The sequence below is a fragment of the Seriola aureovittata genome, chromosome 13 (genome assembly GCF_021018895.1).
Source record: "Seriola aureovittata isolate HTS-2021-v1 ecotype China chromosome 13, ASM2101889v1, whole genome shotgun sequence".
NCBI classification, from domain to species: domain Eukaryota; kingdom Metazoa; phylum Chordata; class Actinopteri; order Carangiformes; family Carangidae; genus Seriola; species Seriola aureovittata.
The window spans coordinates 21,322,558-21,345,445 of record NC_079376.1 but is presented as its reverse complement, the minus strand read 5'-3'; the positions used below and the strand labels follow the sequence as shown (position 1 = coordinate 21,345,445).

Sequence of the window (22,888 nt, the reverse complement as noted above, 5' to 3'; positions counted from 1 at the left end):
CAAGCTGCAAGTAAAAAAATTCTGCTTTTGAGGAGAAGATTTCAATATTCTTTATTTTTCTTGTCAACAAATTCCAACAACAAACTGATCATACTAACTAGTGTTGTGTGTATATCCGAAGCCTGATTTATCCCATTCGCATAAGTATCCATTACTGTCTAAAGAAATGTTAAAAAACACATCAATCAGCCAGACTGTTGCACTTGGGGACATGTTCCCTTATTACCATGAACATGGGTGCTGTAAGTCTCACTGATCGCTGTTCTGATTCCTCAGAACATCAGATCTGCTGCCTCAGTTGCCCCCATAAAAGTACAGTTTGCACCTGCTTGAGTAACATTTGCTGAGAGCAACAACAGCCAGATGTTTCAGAAAGTTGCTGAGTCTGTTTAAAGCCCCGCACACACATTTTAAGCCCAAACACATGAGGTTTTGATTATTTTGCCTGATTAGGTCCTGCGAACAAAAACACTCACGAGAGAACCAAATGCATATGTTGATCCTTAAATGAAAATAGTTCCCAACAAATACACTACTTCGTGTTTTTAACTGTAAATTACAGTGCCCAGCTGTTTTGGAAATGACTGGCCTTTTTATCAAATGGAGCAAAGGGCCAACAGTGAGAAATTAGAGAAGTTTGAAAGTATTAGTAAACTGCTAAAAGTTAGGTTATGGTCTTTTCATCAGATTGAATGACCAAAGGGAAATGTAGAATAATGTCAACCTTATCCTTAAACTTTGTTAATGAATGAACTCAGTATAATATCTTTTACTTAAGAGTGTACTTTTCTCTGTGCTCTTCTCACCAGTTTTGAGTGGGCAATGCTTGTTTGGGGAACATTTTAATCACAATATGAATACATTTGTTTGTTTATATTGACAGGCCACTGTCAGTCAAATCCAACCCACACAGTCCACATGAAGCAGATTAGCTTCATTCGTTTTCTGAGCATTAAACTCTTTATGAACATCAGTTTTGATTGTTGCTCATTTAGTCATAAATATTTTTGCAGAGATATATTTAAGATCTGAAAACAATTTTTTAAGGGGCCTTTAAAAGATGCCGTGATCACGTAACAAAATATGAAACAGCTAGTACTAAAGGCTACTCTGGAATCAACAATGTGACCAAGGACACATACGACACATACCGCTAGCCCGTCTTCAGACTCCCATTGCCCGTATGGTTGATAAAATCTCCTTTTTTTTGACTTCTGCATTATGCAGCGTAATTATTGTCTTGCATAAAACCTTTGGAACATGACAGCACTCTGTCCTGCTGTAAAACCTTTATAGAGATAACACCTGTCGTCCTCTCCCTTGCCCACATTCGTTACTTGAAAAAATTTTAAAACCCTTAAGATCAATGTAAATATTTATACAGCCTAATGCGATGGGATACATTCATGAATAACATAAACTATTTAAACTACCTTTGATGGTAGGTATGCATATTTATTATGGACTGTTATTAGTCAGGACTTTGTCTGGGGAAAAAAGTATTTCTTGTGTGTGTGTGTGTGTGTGTGTGTGTGTGTGTGTTGTGTGTGTGTGTGTGTGTGTGTGGGGATGGGGGTGGGGTGGGGGGGCTATATGTGGGACATTGTGTAATAATACATCATTCCAGCATGAAAAACCTTATTCACACATTTGATAACTGTAATTACCTTTGACAGGCAGACTCATTATCTCACCCCCGAAACCCGGACAAGAAGTTCCCTGGCACTGCAGTTTAGTTTTCCATTAACCCCTGTCGCCCTCCTTGACAGGTATGGACAGTGGCAGTGGTCAAACGTCATCTGGTTAGCACATGACATACATACCGCACATTCCGCACACCTCCTGTTGTCGGGGGACAGAAATAGCTCAGGAATCATGGTCAGACATGCTGGGGTATGGAGGAGGATGTAAACACAAAGGACGAAGGAGCAATTTAATCTAAATTCTTTTTCAAGCTTAATAGGTTTTATCAGAATTACTGTGTTGTTTCTGATGCGCAGTTGAGGAGTTTCATTGAATAGCATGTGGTTGTTTAATACAGCAATTCCCAGGTATAATACATTACTAAATTAGGGAGAGCAGTAGAATAGCATAGTCCATAAAATAGCATACCCAGTGATTTGTTATCCTTGCAATAATGCTCTATGACTTGTGAGATGAAACAACACTTAGTTTAAAGCTGCACTAGAACAGATGCTGCAGCATGGGCGGGCGCGAGACACAGTAGCCTCACTTTGTTTTTATGTGTATCCTCCACCTACACAGAGTGCTTCATGAAAGGAACAAAAATACCAACATCAAACATTTCTTCATCCCCATTTGACACATTTACAGCATTAAACAGTAAACATGAGTGACTGTGGTCTTGGTGATGATTTGGCATCACCGAACATGACTTCTCATCCTCACAACCAGTCAACACACTGGCTTCTTCTTAACCGGCAATGCTATTATATTGAATTATATTGAATCTCAGCATCACAAATTCTCCCTATTACTATCACTGCTCATGTGGAATAGAAACAATCCATATGAAGCCATCACCAGGTGGCACTTTACTGCAGCTCTCCTCAAATGTCGCAATTTTAACAGTTATAATAAAAAAGAGTGGGCAACTGTCCTAAACATGAACGATACTCCAAACATCTCACCTGGGCTTCCCTACTTTAGTGCAGTACCAAGAGGAAAATTATTTCATACTTTATTAGAAAAAGAAAAAACAAGCAATAGAAAAGGGAGAGAAAATCTAGAATTAATACAATCCTCATTTGATCTGAGTAACATACCTGGAAAACCTGAGGAAACAAATCACACTTAGCTTATACACCAACCTAATGCATATTCAGCTGAGCATGATGCACATTAAGAAGACACAGGCTCCTCTCTAAACAGCATTGATCTACAACATGTCACTGAAGAACAAGCAAACACGTTCCATTTACCACTAACACCACATGATCTCTCGACTGCATTTAATCACATGTCCAATAACAAAGCACCGAACACCTGATAGTTTCCCGCTAAACTCCATAAACACTTCAGGGCTACTGTAGCATCGGTTTTCAACAAACCACTGAACTAAACCAGCTGGAACAAAACTGGATTTTGGGCTCCTTGCTGTCATGAATCCTTCTCTTGAAACCCAGCAGTATCTGTTTTACACACAGGAGAAAACTGCGCCAATAAGATTCTTTACACCTCAGGTTTAATGGACTAACGAGGTAGAGATGCCCACTCTCTTCCCCTTCTCTTCTCCATTTTAACTGAGCCCTTAGAAATATAGGGTATCTACAAAATTCTCTTGTTATCATGTTGAGCCACCTAAGTAAAAGATTTGGAAGTCAAACTTTATATAAAGTTGTGTGTGTGTGTGTGTGTGTGTGTGTGTTCAGCAATTACTCAACAATGCGGCATCATTCACATTCTGAAAGCATTTAAACAGTGCAAATAAAATATATAAAACAGCACTAGCTCTGCTGATGTATTCATTGTTGGCATCCAAGGTTGTAATTTTCATCAGTGAGCACTTCCTGTTTACAGCTAGCAACAGCCAGTCTATAAAAACCATGAATGACAGCGGTAACTAGAACGTACATCACAGACTGACAGATCACACACTCGTATATGGGAACAAAGATTTTAACATAGATCTTAAATTCCTTGATTTATCGAGGGGCCTTGAAGCAGTCAAAGACAAACAAATGGATGTAATAGATGCAATGTTGCTGTTGAGAGACACAGTTCAGTCCCACAGCCGTTTCTCGGCGGCATGTTTGAACTTGTCTTGTCAGTCTTTAATCTAATGTGTTTCCCTTTGGCCCAGTTTGTGGTTGTCTGTCCCGATTTTAAATAGAAGGAACATGGTAAAGTGTGGTAGATAGTAGTTAAAAAGAAGCAGCGGATCATGATAAATAGTTGACGGGTAGGTGTGACAAGCATGAAGAGAGAAGTGATGAGAAAGGTAATGGCCGGGCCACATGCTTTTTTTTTTTTTTTTTTTTGAAGGCTATGCTTTGAGACAGCGCCCATCATTTATGTTACAAAGCAGCCACTGTGATATTTCCTCGACCTAGTGATGGCTGAAAACACTGCTGACACAGACTGAAATTTTGGAAAATAGGAAGGATACTAATGACAGCCTGGGGCACTTTTCACCCCTGTGTCTAAAAGAAATGATGGGAGGAATTCAATGAAATAAGATCCCTTTTCACAATAGGAAAACAGCTATTTCAAATAAATAGGTGTTGACAAGTTCTCCACTACTATCACTTCAGATATTTCATGACAGCAGCTACATTGTGAAGTTGAAGGTGGCAAGAATATTTCTCCTTCTAACAGCTAAAATATGCAGAGAAAAATGTTTGCTACTTTAAAAGACTTTCCTTTTCTTGGGCAGCAGCTCGGTAAAGATCTCTAGGTGGTCTGCTTCAGAGCAACAATTCTGATCTTTTGAACCGCTCAATATGGCAGAACTTCATGGGCTATAAATCGCTGACAATTGCTTTTTCAGCTTGCTGAGACATAATCAACATTTTGGCATTTTGGGTGAGGGGGGAGGGGGGTCCATTACTGAAAATGGACAAATTGCTTCCAAGTCTTCTGTAAAATGATTTTGGAGAGTTTACTTTATATCTCATATTTTTAGGGGAAAGCTTTCAGCATTAGAGCAGGGTCAACTGAACAACGTCATTATAGATAGCAGGAACAGCCAGTCACGGGTCAGAGCATGTACTGTATGCCAGGTCATTCAAAGTTGTTTGTCTAATTCTGTCTCTGAGCCACAGTTTTTTTCCCACATTCATTGTGTGTTTGCTACATAAAAGTGAAAAACAAGGCTGAAGGCACGCTGACCCATGTCCGTACAGAGTCGGCCCAAGCTTAACATAACATGAAGATACAAGCTGTGCTTACCCAGGGGGCGTAGAGCATTGGGGATGTTTAAAGGTCCAATTTATTACCCTTTTCTGGTGTTTTATTTGTATCAAGTTTTGATATCCTTAAGAAGATATATTTATTTTTTAGTACAAAAAACCATCTCAATGTAGTTTTACATCTCCTCTCTCAGGCTTCTCCCTGGAGCTCTGGTAACAACAGGCCAGCCGACCAATTAGAAGAGAGGCCCCAAACACTCTGTTTTCTGAGTCATCGAGTGAAAAATGGTTTCAAGTAAACCAAATCCTGTTACCTGGATGCTGGGTAAAGGTGAGCTGTGCTGGAAGTATAGCTGAGGGTGGTGGCTGTTTCATTGTGACATCACATAGTTACAGCTGTCCTGACGGCTCGTTTTAAGGCTCAGTTTCAGAATACAGGCTGTGTGCATTTTGTGCATGGATTGCACACTTTGATACTTTCACAGTATTAATTATACACAGACCTGCTTTATAATGAAAAGAGACAAGGAGATCTCAATGTGTATAATATAGGACCCTTTAAAGTTTGTAAATTTGAAAACGTTTGTGAACATCTCACTTGTTTGCACCAGGGCCCATTGTCTTCTGAAGTCACTGCAAACTTTTTCTGCATTAAAACAGACCACGACCTTCTCCTAACCTTAACCAAGAGCTGGCAGCACTGAAATACAACCTTGGAAAAGTATAATAATGCTGTAGTCTCTACAAATAGATAATGTTCTGCAAGATCAGTTATTTTGATAAAAAGCAATGTTGTCTGTGAATATTTTACTGATATGTTTAATATCAACACAACTTTCTACCTAAATCAACAGCATCTCATTATGTTTATAGAAAATGTAATCTTTAGTAGACAGGGTTGGTCTGTTTTATGCTTAGAGAACAGTTTGCTATAAAAAAAAAAAAAACTTTAGATGGTAATAAAATATAAATGTTTGCTCCAGTCGCTCTCAGTGGCCAAACATTTAATTAAGCTTTATCAAGTATATGCTTTACAAATTCTTGTAAGGCCTGTCAGCTAAATTGAAATTGCTTACCTAAAGATTCTGATCACTTTATTGTGAGAAAAATAATCCAGTAAGAGGCAAACTTCACTTGCAGTTTTGTAGTCTTAGTATATACAGTACCGGTATATGTAATTTTCAAGTGGTAGATTACTGGACATGGTATCTCAGATTTGTAAAATATAAAACTGGGGATGGTCCTGTTAAGCTCAATAGAAAACGTTATTAATACCAGTGCACCTTGATAATGATGCAATGCAGTATATTTATAATGATAAAGATGAATTACATGGCAAATAAGAGAGTTTCAGTATAAGTATTCTGTTGAGCAAAAAGTGGCACCGTTTGGTTTATTACCTTGCCAGAAAATCTTTAGTGCATCATCACTCAGCCCCAGCTGAGGCCCATTAAATCAGCTGAGTGGGATCCCCCTTCTGCCCAGAGCCTTCCATGTGAAACACCACTAAGCATTAAACACCTGTTTAGTCCAGTCTATGCCAAAAGCCATCACAGTTAAGACTTAACCATCACCTTCTTGGTAAAAGGCTGCCTGGCCGTGAGCAGCTGAAGAGAATCGGGGGATGAGGGCAAGATAGAGAAAGACAGGGGAATAGGAGGAGGATGGGAAAGGCCAAAGGATATTTGTTCCACACTGGAACAAATGACCTGCTGCACAAGGGAGAGAGGGTAGCAGAGGCCATCATCAAGGTAGCTCAGACAGCACATAGGGAGTTTCCTAGGGCTAACATCACCACCTCTTCACTGCTGCCGCAGTCTGACTTCCCCTCAGACCTGATCCACAACTTAAACATGGCGATCACCTCAGTGTTCTGCACTAAACAAGGTCAACATCACCCATCACCCTGCTCTGACGTATGACCACGTCCACCTGGACCGGGACCATGTCTGGAGGTTTGCAGAGGACCTGAGAAGGACAGCAGCAGAAGGAGAGCCTCCAGTCCCACACCCCATCACAGGACCACCACAGCAAAGGAAGAGGACACTGCCATCTGGCAGAGCACAGCCCCAGCAGAGCCAAGCCTGCTAGAGTCCAACATCCCAGATCCCATCCTACCAGAGTCCAGCCTCCCTAGATCCCAGCCTACAGAGCCAAACCTGGCCGAGGCCCATTCACTATAAATTAGGCAGGCAGTAGTACCAGGCCTTAATAGCACATATCTGGAGTAGCGTACTATACAGAAGCACAGCCTAACATGGTTCAAGACCAACACTCAATGTCCCTCAAACTATAGAGAGACATTACTAACACATACGTCATGGCGGAGACTCAGGTGGGGTTACTGTATTGTATAAAGAGACTTCATCATCTCATCTGAAAACAATTAAAAAAGCAGCAACACACATGTGACTCAAGTTAAACTAAATTATTGCAGAATGCGATAATGATCTGCTCATATGTGCAGCCTACACTCCTCCCCTTGGGTCGGCCTATTAAGATGAAAACTTAAATCCGACATTACCAGGCCCCGTGGTAATGTCCTGTTGATGGGAGATTTTAAATGACATAACAGGATGTGGGTCTGAAATGGTGGATCCTGCCGGGGACAGCCACGTCAGCGCATTCCTCTCTACAGCTCATTCCCACCACGAGTCACAGACACAATCAAGACCACGTTGTGAACAAAATGAAGACAGAGCGAGCGCATCTCTCAGGTCTGTATATGCTAAACTGCAGGATGAAAGGAGACTCTATGGGGAAGTTCACATATTGTTCAACTCTTCGGACTAGAATAGTGGACTAGACCATCACTGACATGAACCCCTCCCTCATTAGTGCATTCACTGTCTACCACAGACCCCACTCTCAGATCACTGCCAGATATAGAATCAGCTGTTCATGTGACAATAGAGTATGATCAATATTAATAGGCTCCTGATGGTGAAGTTAGATTTAAAAATGTAACCACTTCACCTGAAATCACTGATCCCATTAATAAATTCCTCTCTGTACGGTTTTAACCAAACTAAACATGTCTGTTACAAAAACAAATGAGATGTATTATAAATTAACCAGCAGGTCTCGGTAAGAACAGCTCTGCATCTAAACAGAGACTGACAAACAAAAATGTCGGAGTCCAACCTAAAACACAACAGAACACAAAGAGATAATAACACAAAACAACATCATTATCGGAAACTGAGAGAAATGGAGGATGTTTATAATCTGATTAAAATCTCGGGGATGGAACAACTTAAATGAATCATGAACAAAAACACATTTAAGGAAAAACAACAATCCTTGAATTAACAATCAGAAATATTCAGACCCTCCAGATTATTAATTACAATGAAAAAATTTGAAAACAGCATAAAAAAGTATGTGTCAAGCATATCAATTGCATTTTATGGTAGTGAAGTCTTGGTCCAGTCATCAGGACTATAGGGGGGGGGACAACCAGCTCATAGAGGTCCTGCAGAATTCTGTTGGTCCATATTAAACATCCAAAGAAAAGCAGCAGCCAATGCAGCAGTGCAGAATTAGACTGTTATCCACTGATTATTAACATTTAAAAAAGAACCCTTAAGCTTTAGTTACATCTTACAGATTTCACTACAAACCCAAGAACTGAACCCCCTAAAGAGTCCCTTCTGTCAGCTGGTCCTGATAACACCCACTACTGTTCAACCTGCTTTCCAACCACCAATCAGAGTAAAACAAACGCTTAAATTAACAAAAGATGCCAAATCTCAGTACAAACTTAGTTGCTATCTGGCCCCAAGCATTGATATATTTTAGTATCACTTCAGTGTCGGAGATACAAAGCAGAGACAGATCCTGACCAAAGACAGACCTGGCTTCGTAGAGAGGAAAGAGTCTGTGATCACTGCATGACAGGTGGGGTGGAGACAGAGATGAACTTCCTCTTAAAAAGTGACAAATATAATATTATCAGAGTGGAACACTTTAGTGAAGTTGATGTGTTAATCCCAAACTTCACAGAGGTAGATGACAGTGAAAAGCAACAGATTTTGTCAGGAGGGGGACGTTCAGCAAACTCAGCTGCACAATACGTGACTGTGTGTCATCATTGAATGTGAAAATGAGTTCCATTATCATAGTGTGTTTTACATATGGAACACACACAATAAAAAAAACACAATTTCTGCAATTTATTGTTCCCTTTATTTATTAATTTATATATTTTATAGTATATTATTTTTTGTCATCTGATTATTGAGTTGTGTTATCCTTGAGGCTTTGGCAATATAGTTCATCCAGCATTCATGCCAAATGAATTGAACTGAATTGAAATTAATTGGGAACATGGGGGATGTGCCGCTGCTGAGGAGGGATTATAGATAGTAGAGTGAGGTGAATGAAGAAATGGGATTCCTGGGGAGGAAGAGGTCCGTAAGGAACGGACCCAAATGACAGATAGAAAGCTGGAAGATCAGGTGGGATAAGACACAAAGAGAGTGAAATGTAATACGGCTGAAAACATGCAACCAGAGGAAATGTTCAGTAAATGAAGTAGATTTGCTTTAGGGTCTAAAGCGGTAAAAATCCATCTATACGATCCTCCAGGGACCTCATTATAATGCATTAACAAACACAGACTGGGACTCATTTAGACGACACATGAGATTCAGATAGAATGAGAACTAGCAGCTGTCTCACATTGAGGTCCTTCATCATATTGTTTATGCCTGATCTTTCTCTTTAAGTAAAGACATTTATTGTTGTTGACAGATTGGCGATATGGGAAAAAAAACACACCTTTGTCCAGCTTGAATAAATCTTGGTTCTTCAGCTGTTGCAATCACTCTGTGACACGGTTTAAATATGATAGACGTGATGAAGCAGCAGGATAGCATAATATAATTTGTTTTTTAACTCCTATTTTCTAACTTGTCAGTGTTCTCTGAAATACACAACTTCTGCTCTTCAAAACAGCCTCTCATTTGTGTTGCAACAGGCAATTTGCTGTAAAGGCATGAAACAAAGCAGTGTGAGCAAGGACAATTTATGCAAATTGCAGCGGCTCAAGTGTATCATTTTCTGACATAAATTACAGTACAGACTGTCTGAGAGATACTTGCATTCAGATGAATAGCAGATTGTGTCACATCACCACCAATTGGAAACTGCAGTCGAGATCCTTCACTGCAAACGTGGTGAATTGGTGTCTGGGTGACTCGCCGCTGACGGGTGCTTCACGTATGGTCGTCCTTATGGTGTCTGATAAGAAACACAGCAGTGGGGGGAACTGGGGCATGGTGGTGGTGGAAGCGCACAACGCTCAGCTCAGCGGGCAGATTGGGGAACAGCTGCTAAGAGCAATTTGTTTGACAAGTCAGATCGTTGAGGCTGGCGCGAAGGGCAACAGGACCGCTTTACCTCCTGACTCTCACCGAGGATTTAGTCTCCGAAGAGGAGCCGGTGGACTCTGTTCCTGCCTCGCATCAATAGGCGGTCAGATGGTGGTGGTTAGGCCTGGCGAGAGGCTGGTGGCTGGGGATGTGGCGCAGCAGTATCCCGAGTCCTGGACTGTGTTCTCACTTCCCGCCAAGGGATACCCACAGCTTGTGCCAAGGGCAGGGGGAAGTCAGTTGGGCGTGCTTCAGTAAACACCGAGCTTGATTTAAATGCACAAAGAGAGGAGTGCCGTGTGCTGTCCTGGAGGATCCTTCTTCAAACAGAATCTGTGATTGTTTTAATGTGCCACTGGTGGCGTAAATGCTCAACACTCAACAGAATTCGGTGCCATATTAGTTCATGAACATTTGCCATGTGTGTGTATGCATTACACGCTGAGTAAACCACGGAAAATAGCTGGGTTGTGAGCTGACGTGATTGTGTAAAGTATCAGTTTAGCAAATTTCTAAAGCCCTACATCTGCATGTTGTTTACTCTCAAATTCTTGCTGATGGTAAGTAAACAGTCAGCTTTGAAAACATTCAGAACTCCAAGATGTGCTTGTTTCTCCCTTAACGGATTCAGAATATAAATTATGCAGCCAAACACATTTTGGAACAAATGTGGGTGATTAATTCTTTTCATTTCTGCTATATTCCAACATGTGGAACACATATTGCATTGCCTTTGCCAGCAACCTATAGTCAACTGCTGAGATCCCTCCTCTTTTCCACCATTTAAAATCACTGTTTTGCCGATATCAAAAATTAAAATGCATTTTTCTGCCTGTGCCTCCAGTGGCTTGTGTCAAAATAGAGGATAGATGGCTGAAGTTATTCAATTTCATAAGATTAATGTCTATTAGCGTCAAACGCAATTAAGTGTTTAACACAATCTGCTCGTGTTGTGAAATAAAATCTTAATTTTATTCTAGAGTTACTGTAAATGAGCCACGCAGTACACATTGTGCCATAACTGAGTATCTAAGGCTTGATTTAATCGTTGGTTTATGGTTAAGAGAGCTTAGGCATCCTCTCTCAGAAGAAAACTACACTCACACCCCACTCTTCAAAGAGACAACAGTCCTGGGTTGCCTGCTCTCCGGACGCCTCACTGTAACACTCCCTGCAGATCTACACATGCACGTGCTGACTTTGCAGCGAAGGCGTGACATGCACAAATTTTGGAGTGGATGATGGAGGGATATAAGCATAGCCCCACAGAAGGACATCTGGGTGTTTGCCTATTATGCCTCACTTGACCCGGCTGAGCTGCACTTTTGTATGCAAAGTTTGCACAAAGTGAAGCTCGGAGTTGCTGTGGATAACAATGTTGAAGAGTTAAATGGTAAATGGATTAGTGAATGAGTAAAGTGGGATTCAGCACAGCAAGGGCAATTTATATTTTGGGGCTTTCTGTGTTGTGTGTTGTCTACAATCTCAAGGTTTGTTGATGGTTAGACTTTCACATACAGTGCAATAAAAGTGGTTCCTTTCATTTGCCATAATGTAATTTATTTCCATAATATAATCTCTCTGCAGGGCACTCATGGGATAGAGAATCTAATAGTACCTCATCAACTACTTTGAAAAATGTGTGCTTCAGCCTCAGAGACCACTCTTGATAAATTATGAAAATAGATCACAAAAGGTTTTGTGAAGTATCTGTTGATAGTCAGCACTGTTTACCAGGGCATAAAGAGATATTTTTATTGAGTGAAGCCTGCTCACAGAGGCACTGAATTGTCTGATGCGCTTGTTTTTTCATATTTTGTTTTCTTCCTAAAAGTCGTGCCTATAGATTCACAGGAGCTTTTGAGGGAATATTGATTTTGATCGGCTTCAAAGACGGTCTAGTGAATCTGAAAGGATTCCTAAGAGACTCTTTAACACCCAGGTCCAAGTCTTTACCCTTTCTCATTCAGGGTGTTAGGAGGTTCAATGTTCCCACAGCAGTAATAGGGTCACCATTTATTCTCTGGCAGCCTGGTAACTGAAGCAGGTTAAAGGAAAGCGCTTTGCTCTGCAGCCGGGCGTGGTGAGCCATATTATGACAGACGAGCGATCGCGCTTTGATGGTTTGCTTTTGATTATGCACACGTGCGTTTGTGCTTCAGATATGTTGCATCGGATTCAACGAGTTTGTTCCTGGGGCTCTTCTTGCCGGCTGTTTGTCCCAGCGTGCATGTGTTTTCAGTAAATATTGTGTTGACAAGCATGTCTTCCCACGCTCACCTCGTCACCATCCCGGCCCTTGACATGGCGGCTCACCTCACAGATGACGTTTCCCTCTCCAGCTCTTGGGCAGCGCTGGCAGCTGTCAGACACACAGTGCTATGCAGTTAGGCATCAGACGTCCTGGCATTTTGCCCTCTCTCTGTGACAGCATCTGACTGACAATGGCTGCCCGCCTGACAGTCTTTTACCCAGCTTCCCCATGTCCTGGGTTCCAAATGTTATCATTACTGCAAGGAGGGATGTCATCATTTTCTTCCCTTGGAACATGGAAGCACTCACAGCAAAAGTGGCAGCAGTGCAGTGGCATTCAGCATTGTGTGAATGACAAGATATTATAGCAGCTGTAGCGACAAGGGTTCATGCGCACCAGGGGCCATAAAAGTGATTCATATGCTGTCTCCCTGTGTTTCTAAGACAAATGTAGAATTATATGACTCAACCTTCGATGCCCTTTGGTTGGGGAAATGAGCTCGCGCCTAGAGACGGATTTCACCATAAAAAAAGAGAAAGAAATCTGGAATTCATAGGTGAGGGAGAAGTGGGGAAATAATGGGCAGGAAAATCTTTAAGGGGAATTGCTTTCTCTCTGAGAGGCAGGATAACTGAGGCCAGCCGTTGTGTCAGCCAATCAGGAATTAATCGTCGTCAATATGGCCTTAATCACTGCGCCGTGGCCTAGGTCGCATTTCTCATCCCAAAACGCCAAAATTACAAATGAACCCGCAGGAACAAGAGGAACTTCTATTTACATCATTTAAAAGAGTGAGAAAGAGAGAGCATATAGGTTATATTTGATGTAATGGTCAACATTGATTGAGCAACGTGGACAGCTGGAGGATGAATGATGAATGGTGGGGGAAAAGATCAGACGTTCAAAGTGCTTACTGTGCGAACAAATGAGTCGAGGATGGCGACCCACTGCTGCAAATAAAGTAGTTCAGTTGATGGTGTCTACTCTGGGACAGGCCCATATCAGATTAATGGCAAAAGGAGGGACAGCAACTCTGATTATTATTTCCCCTGCCCTACACTTCATTAGTCCACTTTTCTCTCCTTGATGCAAGTTGCAGAATAGACTACCAATGTCTGTAATTACCTGCTTTCAATTTGCTCTCCTTTCCATTGTGCTACAGCTGCACCAGCCCATCAGTCAAACACATACACACACGAGATTGCAGAGCAGCTTGTCTTTTGTTGACTGCAACCCAATGAAAATTGCCACCTGAGGAGAGGAGCTAAGGATGTGGCACTCCCCATTGAGTGCCACACTCAGTCTCGCATTCACTGCTGTGGAAGGACTCACTGCACCTTTTTGTTTTTTAAGATGACACTGGACACTTTATATGTGCTGCCATTGTGTAGTGGAGTTATTTGAAGTGTCCTCTCAATCAAGACACAGCAGGAAGCCAAGAAAGGACTCTCTTTAAGGCATTTTACAATGTGTGAAATATCGCTCTGTTAACTTTCTTACAAATACATAAATGTAGAAGCATTGATGCACACACACAGATACTTAAACCCTGGCTGACATTGACTGACATTCACACATGCATGCTCACACACAGTGCTTTCCTCCGGCTTTCTTACCCTCGCTCGCCCCCTCAAACATCCACACACACTTGAGCTCAGCCTGTGTTTGCTATGGGCACAGAGAGAACAAAAAAGATGAAAAATGAGCCGAATAACGTCAGACCGAAGGCAGCACCTATCAAACGCATCAATGGGGCGAAGGTGTGCAAGGACAGGGTGGAGGTTTTATGACTGCTGCTGTACATAAATACTAGCTGGATGTCGGTGGTGGAGAGATGTCTGAGGGGTAAAAAATGCACATTTTGCAGAAAATAAATGTAAATGCTCTGAAGCCAGATTCAGGCTGGGTTCTATCAGTTCTATCAGGTTTTTATCTGGATAGAAGACTCTTAATAGTGTTTGAGGTAGGTTTTCACTTGTGAACATGCTGCACACAGACCTAACATCACATACACACATGGTTGCATGAACTTGCTGTGCTTCTCTGCAGCAACCCCCTAACCCCACTAAACCCCCTCCCCCCCATCCCAGTCTCTCTGTGCAGGGTGTACTTTTTCTTTGCTGGAGTAATACCTTTGGCTGTTTAACACACTCATTCAGGATTATGCAAAATATAAGCCAACTACAATTATCGCCTCAGGTTTGTATGTCTCCACCAACCAGTCGAGTTGCAGCTTGTCAATGCTTGAGTTAAGGCCAAAAATGTGTGGTCACAGTGACTGTTGACCTTTGACCTCCAAAATCTCATCAGTTTCTCCTTTAGTCCAAGTGGATACTTGTTCATTTATGCCGTTCCTAAGTGCACCATGAAAACATGATGCCTCCGCTCACAGCTTTCGCCAGCATGGAGACATAAAACATGAAGTAATGAAATTCTTGAAACTACAGATTTTCACACGGGGAGTAGAGGTCTTCATGGGTCAGGTGCATAAATTAATCTGCAAAAAATAAACCCGATCTTAAGGGGACCCAAATACAGTCAGACCTGATCCGAATGGACCCATGGCTAATTAAATCCAATCCACTACGCGGTCACCCGAACAGACCAACAGAGACAGAAGACCAACAACAACAGCAGCTTTATTATCTGTCAATTATCAAGCAACTCCTGCAGAAAAGAGCAGAGGTATAAAAGCCTCATGACAATATCTTGAGAATAAATGTAAAGGCATAGAAACCAAATCCTAAAACATGGTCTGAAGGTGGCACACCATAACCTAAACATCAACTACAGAGTAAAAACTGCGCTGCATAACTGTTATCTGTTCCAAAAATTATTTGTTTATATGTTTCAAAGATTATCTTATTTTCATCTCCTTCGCAACAATAAAACATTATGTAACCAACCTGTCAAAAGATGATAATAGTTTTCTATTCACTTCTACTTGGATACTCTCAGGTATTACACATATAGACACACAGACCCAAGACCTGTAGCACTAAAGCAAAAGCCTACCTGACCTGAGTAGAATTGACCTGGGGGGCTCTAACATGGGCCCTCTTCAGGACAGGGTCTCAACATTAGGTGATAAAGCAGGACCTCTCTTAACTTCCTTATCATGTGGTGGAAATTAAACTAAATTAACATAGATTATACACATTAATGCATCAGTGATAGTAATCCAGTATTTAATGAGTCTGATATTATTACTCTCATAAAACATGATTCATTGTTAGGTTAGTCATTTTAGACCACTACGTTTTATTTTCATATAAAAAGTGACAAGAAATCTGCCAGTGTAATAGAACATTTCAACCTGTTTTCAGTGCAAATTAATTTGTTTCTAAAATTAACTTTTTCATAATTCTCCTGCTGCAACCTGCCTGATTCTCTCCTGTTTCTAGATACAATACAGACAATGATGATGGTCTTAAATTAAAACAGGTTGTTAATTATGTACTTATAAATAAGATTGTAGGACTCAACTGTCAACCAAAATGTTTTTTAGAAGACTTGGGAGTTTGCAGATTAAAATTTCCATCACAAAATGATGTACTTAAAATCATCTCTACCTCCACAAACAAAAATGCTGCACACATTAATGCATAAAATATAATGATCCCTTATGGTGCCATTCTGTATAATGAGTATTTTAACTTAAATAAAAGGTCTGAATACTCCTTCCACCGCTGGTCAATAGTGTGATTTGTGGTGCATATTTACAAACCAGCTGACACAGTAAGACAGGAACAATTGGGTCTTGGTTGGTAATTCAACCTATACTGTACATATGTCTACAATAAGTAGACAGGTCCAAAAGACACGACATGAAACGCAATTAAGTACAGTCATTGCACAGGGAACAAAATATTCCTCTGTGGACATTTTTAGAAGAATACATCCTCTACTGAAACACTCCCTATGTTGAATAAGTATATTCTAAAGTGGCTGATCTGTGGTCAGGTTTATTTGTATTTTAGATGTACATGGTTAATATGCTCACAGTCTAGTCTGTAATGCTAAACCAGCATTCAGAGGTCTTGATGTCACTTACTTCAGCAATGATTTCTATCCAACAGGGGGAGCTGCTGCACACCCTCAGCCTGTCGATCTCATCAGGACCACTGCACTCACACACACCAAACATGTACCTATTTGCCACTGCTTGGCATCAATTCTCACAGATATTGATCTGTGCAGGCCGTACCCTTGGGCAAGGTGATTTTACACTTATCTCCCCCCTCCTCTCCAGCTCCCCAATCTCAGCCTAGTGTCGCATTCACTGCGCTTTGGGGATGAGGAGGAATCCCAGTGGATTTGTCCCTGACTGCTTGTCAGTATTGCTATTGTCAGCGTGTGATTGATGTATTAGGTCACTTGTGCATAAGCATACATACGAATTCACATGTATACAGGCCTAATCTCTCTGTCTCTCACACACACACTCACACACACACACACACACACACACATAAACAAACGTAGGCACATGAGCATTCAATCATGGGCAATTTTCTTTGGAAAATAACCACAATCATGTCTCATGTGAAGGTATTGATCAAAAGATCGCTGTGATGCCCTCTCATCTGTTTCATTCACCAAAGCCTTGTTTAAGGAAACATCAGGGGTCATGATTCAGGCCCCAGTGTGGGCGGAAAAGGTTTATTAAAGAATCATTTAACCCATTGCCAAATCAACAGCTCAACGGCTACATGAGGTAGAAAAATCGGACATAGTATTGATCAGCACATGGACCTTTCAGCAACCTCCTGTACTCATCTTTATTGCACAAAAGTGTTTAAAAGTGCCTTAGTGAAAGTAGTCCAACACCTTAAAGAAGAAAGGTCTGACTTTGGATACATAATGTAATATGACACATAAAGTAGTCTATTAGCATTCATTTTGAAATAGTACCTTTGCTAAATAAAAAAAGCTGGGAATAGAAAGTTTCTCCAGCTGCATGTTAAGAAACACTTCAGGATCTAAACACACTTGACTCTCTGGAGTATGAGCTCTACCAGCACTGGCAGGATCAGGATGGTATGAATAAAGATTCAGGAAGCTAAATTGCTGACTCATTTGATAATCCATGCTCTTATGAGTGCAACAAATAAATCATCAAACAACAGCTCAGGAAAAGTGCTAAAAGTTGGCTTATGAGAGGCTTTATTTCCTGCTTTCTGGTGCTTTTTCATTCATAATAAAACAATTACATACCGTGCACCATAGGCATCGTTTAATGACCTGTAAAGTGATGAGAAGTAGCAGTGAATGATGAAGGAAGAAAAGATTTCATTACAATATTGTGCATGCACACTGAACGGAAGTGGTCCCAAAAACAAGTTTGTTTTTTATCGGTCCTGTCTGAAACTCACACCTCTCTCCATAAGCTGCAAAGACTCTAAAGATCCTGTTGTTTTGCCAAAATCAAGTAAGCCTCTCATTAAGACAAAGGTATTGCTCTTAATGTGAGACTGTGTCATTGACTCCCAGCAAAAAAAGAAAGAAAAAAGCACTGTCCGGCCTGCTTGATGGAGTGATAACTACTGCAAGCATAACCATGGAAACTGTTTCTCTGGTGTAATGCAGTTTGTTGACTATGTGAACACAGCATTAATAGGACAGGATCCATGTTTTGCTTTTTATAAATTGAAAAAATAAATTAGCAAAATATTAAATTCAGTGAAAACCTCTAAGAAAACCAAGTGGAAGTAAGTGGATGTCAACTTCATGCCATTACTTTCATCACAGGTATTAAACAGAGTCACCCCTTCAGCTGAATACCCTGCCCTTAAAGTGGGTTAAGCAAACATGTGTGGCTCTAATAATACATGGATTACAGGCTCAGCCTCTACACCAGCAGCAGCCAGGTTCAGTGATTTGTGTGATGGTGGTGATGGGATTGTTGAGAGGGACATGAGGGTTGTGTAGATTGCTTTGAGTGGGGTCAGCGTGATGGTAATGACAGTGGGACGCCCTGAATCTGGAGGGTGACAAGGGGGAGAGAGAAAAGAGGTAAACATTGGATGTTAGTGGCTTCTGCTTGGCTGATAATGCGTTGTGTGTGTGTTTGTGTGTTTTGATGAGATGAGAGGCTGTCTTGTGTATGTGTGCAAATATAGAGGGAGAGAGCTCACATGCAGACAGATGGAGGCAAGGTAATTGTGTTTCACCCTGCCTAGTCTCTTCTCTGATGAGTTACTGCACACAGCGCCTGACCAGCAGGTGGGTGGAGGGAACCACAGGAATTAGAGAAGTAGCAGGATACCATTTAAACATCACAGTGTGTCTGGATTGAACTGCATGGTTTAAGCCTCCTGTTGTTTGTGTTGCCAGCAAGCCCTGATTTTGCCATTTTTGGGTGCAGCATGAGTTGTTCCCTTTGTGTACATACAAGTGCATGTTTGTCATCACTAGTAAATGCTATGTATGGACAGGGTGCAACAGAGCCTCATTTTTGTTTAATGTTGATCTTTGGTTGGAGCTCACTGTGTACATGACTGATTTGCTTTGCCTTCATTATGCAATGGCAGTGTAACCCCCAAAATCGTCAGTTCCCCCAAGATCCAATAAAAATCATTTGGTTTTGCTATGGCAGTGCAAAACCACACCAATAATTTAAATGTGATCGCTAGTAATTCACTTATTATTAATGGCAGATTAATCTGTAATTTTTTCTCATTTTTTTGTCCTTTGATGTGGCCAGATAACTGTCCACAAAATTTGATTGCCTCATATTTTTGTGTGATGGCACTCGACACTAATAAGGGAGTTTGCAGCAACAGAAGCCCAATCATTTTAGATCTATATTCAGCCCGTGTTAATATGGAGGGCATGGTGCAGTATAGGTCACAGGACTGATCAATAACAGGGAGGTCGCAAGGAGAGCCTGACAAACACAGGCACACAGACATGTAAATATGAAATGTCCTGCTTATGCTACATACACAACTCTTCAAGAGTTCTTGACTAAGGTAATTCGATTATAGATCATTACAGAGTTGTAAAGACTCTGATCTGACAAAGGGAGCATTTCCTAAAATGTGGCAATACAAATATTTTTGGTGACTTCAGTACTGTGAGGTAAGACATAATAACTGTATTAATTATACTAATAAATACACACAATTATGGCAACGAATGTTGCTATTAAAACGATTTTTTACAGAGAAATTACAAAGACAATTTAATAACTAACGATAATTAATAGATAAATAAAACACAGACAATTGTTCTACAATACAAAAATTATGTCTAAATTGTGGTTAATGGTATTCTTGTTCAAACTCTGCATGAGTAACTGTCCCATCTCGGGTGCTTTAGCTTCATTCATGACTGATGTAGCCCAGGTAACGCCGGGTGAGCACGTGAACAGAACAGTCCCATAATTGAATCATGTGACGAGCAGGTGTGTCTAGGAAAGATGGCTACCTAAAACTAACGTCTAAAGTAAGGGAGCTTTTCAGCATTACCGCTGATAATATATATATATATATATATATATAAGCAGCTTGTAAAGAGTAGTGACAATGAGAAGAGTAAGGGAAGTCGAAATTTGAAGCAGGAAGTTTTCCGAAGTCTAGGAACTGTTTTTTTTTTCTGCGTCAACTACCAAGGAGGATTCACCTGCGACCGCTAGGAAGAAGTTTGTTGAACTTCGTGAGTAGTTATTTTTATTGTAAATGAGTTGTCTGTCATGGTAATGTCCCTGTACAACTGTTAGTTTATTTTAGCTGTGGTGTTTGTAGCACAAATTGTTTGTAAATATATAGTTGGTCATAGTCGCAGTAGCGTAGTATGGTGCCTCTCATGTATTACCAGGTACATGTGCTTTATATTATTGGGTGGAAATTTGTGATGTATTAACATATAGGCTGCATTTTTATGTTGTCAGTGGTCAGGGTGAAACGTTTAACGGCTGTTGCATCATATTTTAGATGATCTCTACTAGTAGTAGTATTTATCATGTAGAATAAATTGGGGACATTTGAAAGACACATACAGGTTATTTATAAATATGTTAAAATACTACTTGATTTATTCAATTTAAGAAAATCTACCCAGTCATTTTCTACAACTGGCATTTTCACAGGCCAAAACACTGAGGGTGTACTGGTTTGCTTCTTTATAAGAGAGATTCAAATCTCAGCTCCTGTTGAGTTAATAGTGGTCTGAGTGGGTTGGTCAACAGCACCTGTGGTGCTGCATCAGCTGCTGTAGTATTGTCAACCAACATTGAGTCAGAGTCATTGTCTCCTACTGGGGATGCTTCTCTGTGTAGCCTGAGACTGCTGTGGGTGTCATTCTCATGAGAGAGTTTAATAATGTGCTTGTACATCCATCTGAACATGTCACTGAAGAAATATCCAAAAATGGCTTTTATGCAAATATACAGACATACAAATTTTCAAAAGGATACATAGTTGTCATGGCAACCCCCAACCCCTCTCTCTCTCTCTTTCTCTCTCTCTCTCTCTCCACCCCCCACCCTCCAAATCCTCAAGCTGCTCTGGCAGAGCCACAGTTCCCCTGACACAAATCAGACACACTCCACTCATATCAACAGGAATGTAGCACTAACGAGATGTAATGACTGACCCGGACTGTGAGCACATTTATCTGTTGTGTTTTTCATGTGAAATGCATGTTTGCATCAATGTTTAATGCAGAGTGGAGGCACCTGTAAGCCTAACCAGGTGCAGCAGGAGGGCCACCACATTGTGAAAAGAAGATTTTTAAGAGATTAGTCTGTTGGTCTGTGGTCTATTGTAACATTTAATTATATGTTATGTCATGCTACAATAAGCAACATAAATATTGAAAACAAGAAACTGAAGCAGATTTTTCAGTCTTGTAATGTAGATTACTCAAACATCTGCAATTATGAATGACATATAACTCACTGCTTAGTTTCAGTAGCAAGCTAAATCTATCAGAGGCTGTCTGGAACTAAAATCAAACTTGCTTACACCAATTGTCTTAAGTTATGCGTAACTCAAATAATTTAATCCACGCATTATTGTGTAACATCATCAAATATAAATGTATATTTCTACATTAAAAAGTATTTTTAATAATCTAATGTGAGCATGGAGCACGATATTGAATAATCTGTAAGGAATGATTGAATTTTTTGTGTAAATTCTCGTTTGTTTATAAGTAAGCTGCCTTAACAGTCATTACACATGACCATTTTATTATTAATATTGTAACGTTATTACTGTATTACAGTACATTGTCTGTACTCCCTGCTCAGTACAATTCAGCATGCAAATATTGCATCAGGATTGCAAAGGCTTCTTAGAAATTACTGAATTAGGTGAATGTTTGCTGATTAGAAACTAAACACAGGGTAAGCATCTTTGTAGCAAGAGGACAATGTTTGACACCCACTTAGACAAAGCTCAGGGGACAAACTATTGAGAGGCAACATAGAAGATTTAGTAGTAGTGGCTGTACTGCTGTAGTGGAAAGGAATCACATAGAGTAAGGAGCAAGTAAGAGTCAGATTTCTTGGAGAAAGAGAGAGACTACTGGTGTAAAGAGGGAGCTATTTTGTGTGTGTGTGTGCGTGTGTGTGTGTGTGGGAGAAAGAGAGAGGGCAAACAAGAGAGGAAGGAAAAATGGCAGGTCAAGAGACGGGCCAGATTTATAGAGTACCATTTCAGTTTTTAAAAGCCTGCCCGCATTACATTAACTTCAGTGATTATAGGGGGAGCGGGGAGGCGTTGTGGTAAATCATGTCCACTTTCATACAGCAGCAGCTCTTTCTTGATGGATTGTGTTTGTTAGTGGGGCCTCGTGCAGAATGCATGTGACACAGCCAAGGTATTGCAAAATTTCAGGGGGCAAAGGAAGAGAGACTGTACGTCTTTGGATATTGTGTGGCAGTATTTGATTTGTGCTGACGTTCAGAGAGACCGTCAGTGTCAGGCCAGTCAGCTGAGGGGATTTTTGAGTGTCTCCTCTTAAATAATGTTTTCTCGCTTGATCTGTGACTTGCAGCAAAGACATCAAAATTGTCAAAGCTAAGAATGGGTTTGCCAGTTACAGATTTTTCCATTGCGCTGTAATGCAGTTTTACTGACACACACAGAACTTCCACAACAATATAAAAGTCAGTTCTCTAAATTAATGGGAGGACATGAGAAAGAAAATGTGTAGGTGTCTCAGGGAAGGAGTTTAAAGTTTGGCACATTACCTCTCCGAGACAAATACCAAAATAGCTCACTTGTATTTTAACAGTACAAGAAGAGTCCTTGATTTACAGTTTTCTAAATTTGATAGAATTCATCTTTGTGCAGAGCAGAATTTGTCAGGTATATTTATGTATATTGATAGATGTTTTATTCTTTTGTCAGGGAAATGCTTCCAATCTGCCACTTTGT

At 40.6% G+C, this 22,888-nt stretch overlaps 1 protein-coding gene across 3 annotated transcripts in view; it reads left to right on the top strand.

The window, feature by feature from the left end:
- alk (ALK receptor tyrosine kinase) overlaps nt 1-22,888 on the top strand; it is a 328,207-nt gene that overhangs the window by 108,198 nt on the left and 197,121 nt on the right. Inside the window, exon 1 of one of the 3 annotated variants that reach the window (XM_056394467.1) lies at nt 20,076-20,159. The exons of the other annotated variants lie outside the window; for them this stretch is intronic. The gene's annotated coding sequence lies outside the window, so the exon portion shown is untranslated. Of the gene's footprint in view, nt 1-20,075; nt 20,160-22,888 lie in introns of those variants that run through there. 3 annotated transcript variants of the gene reach the window in all.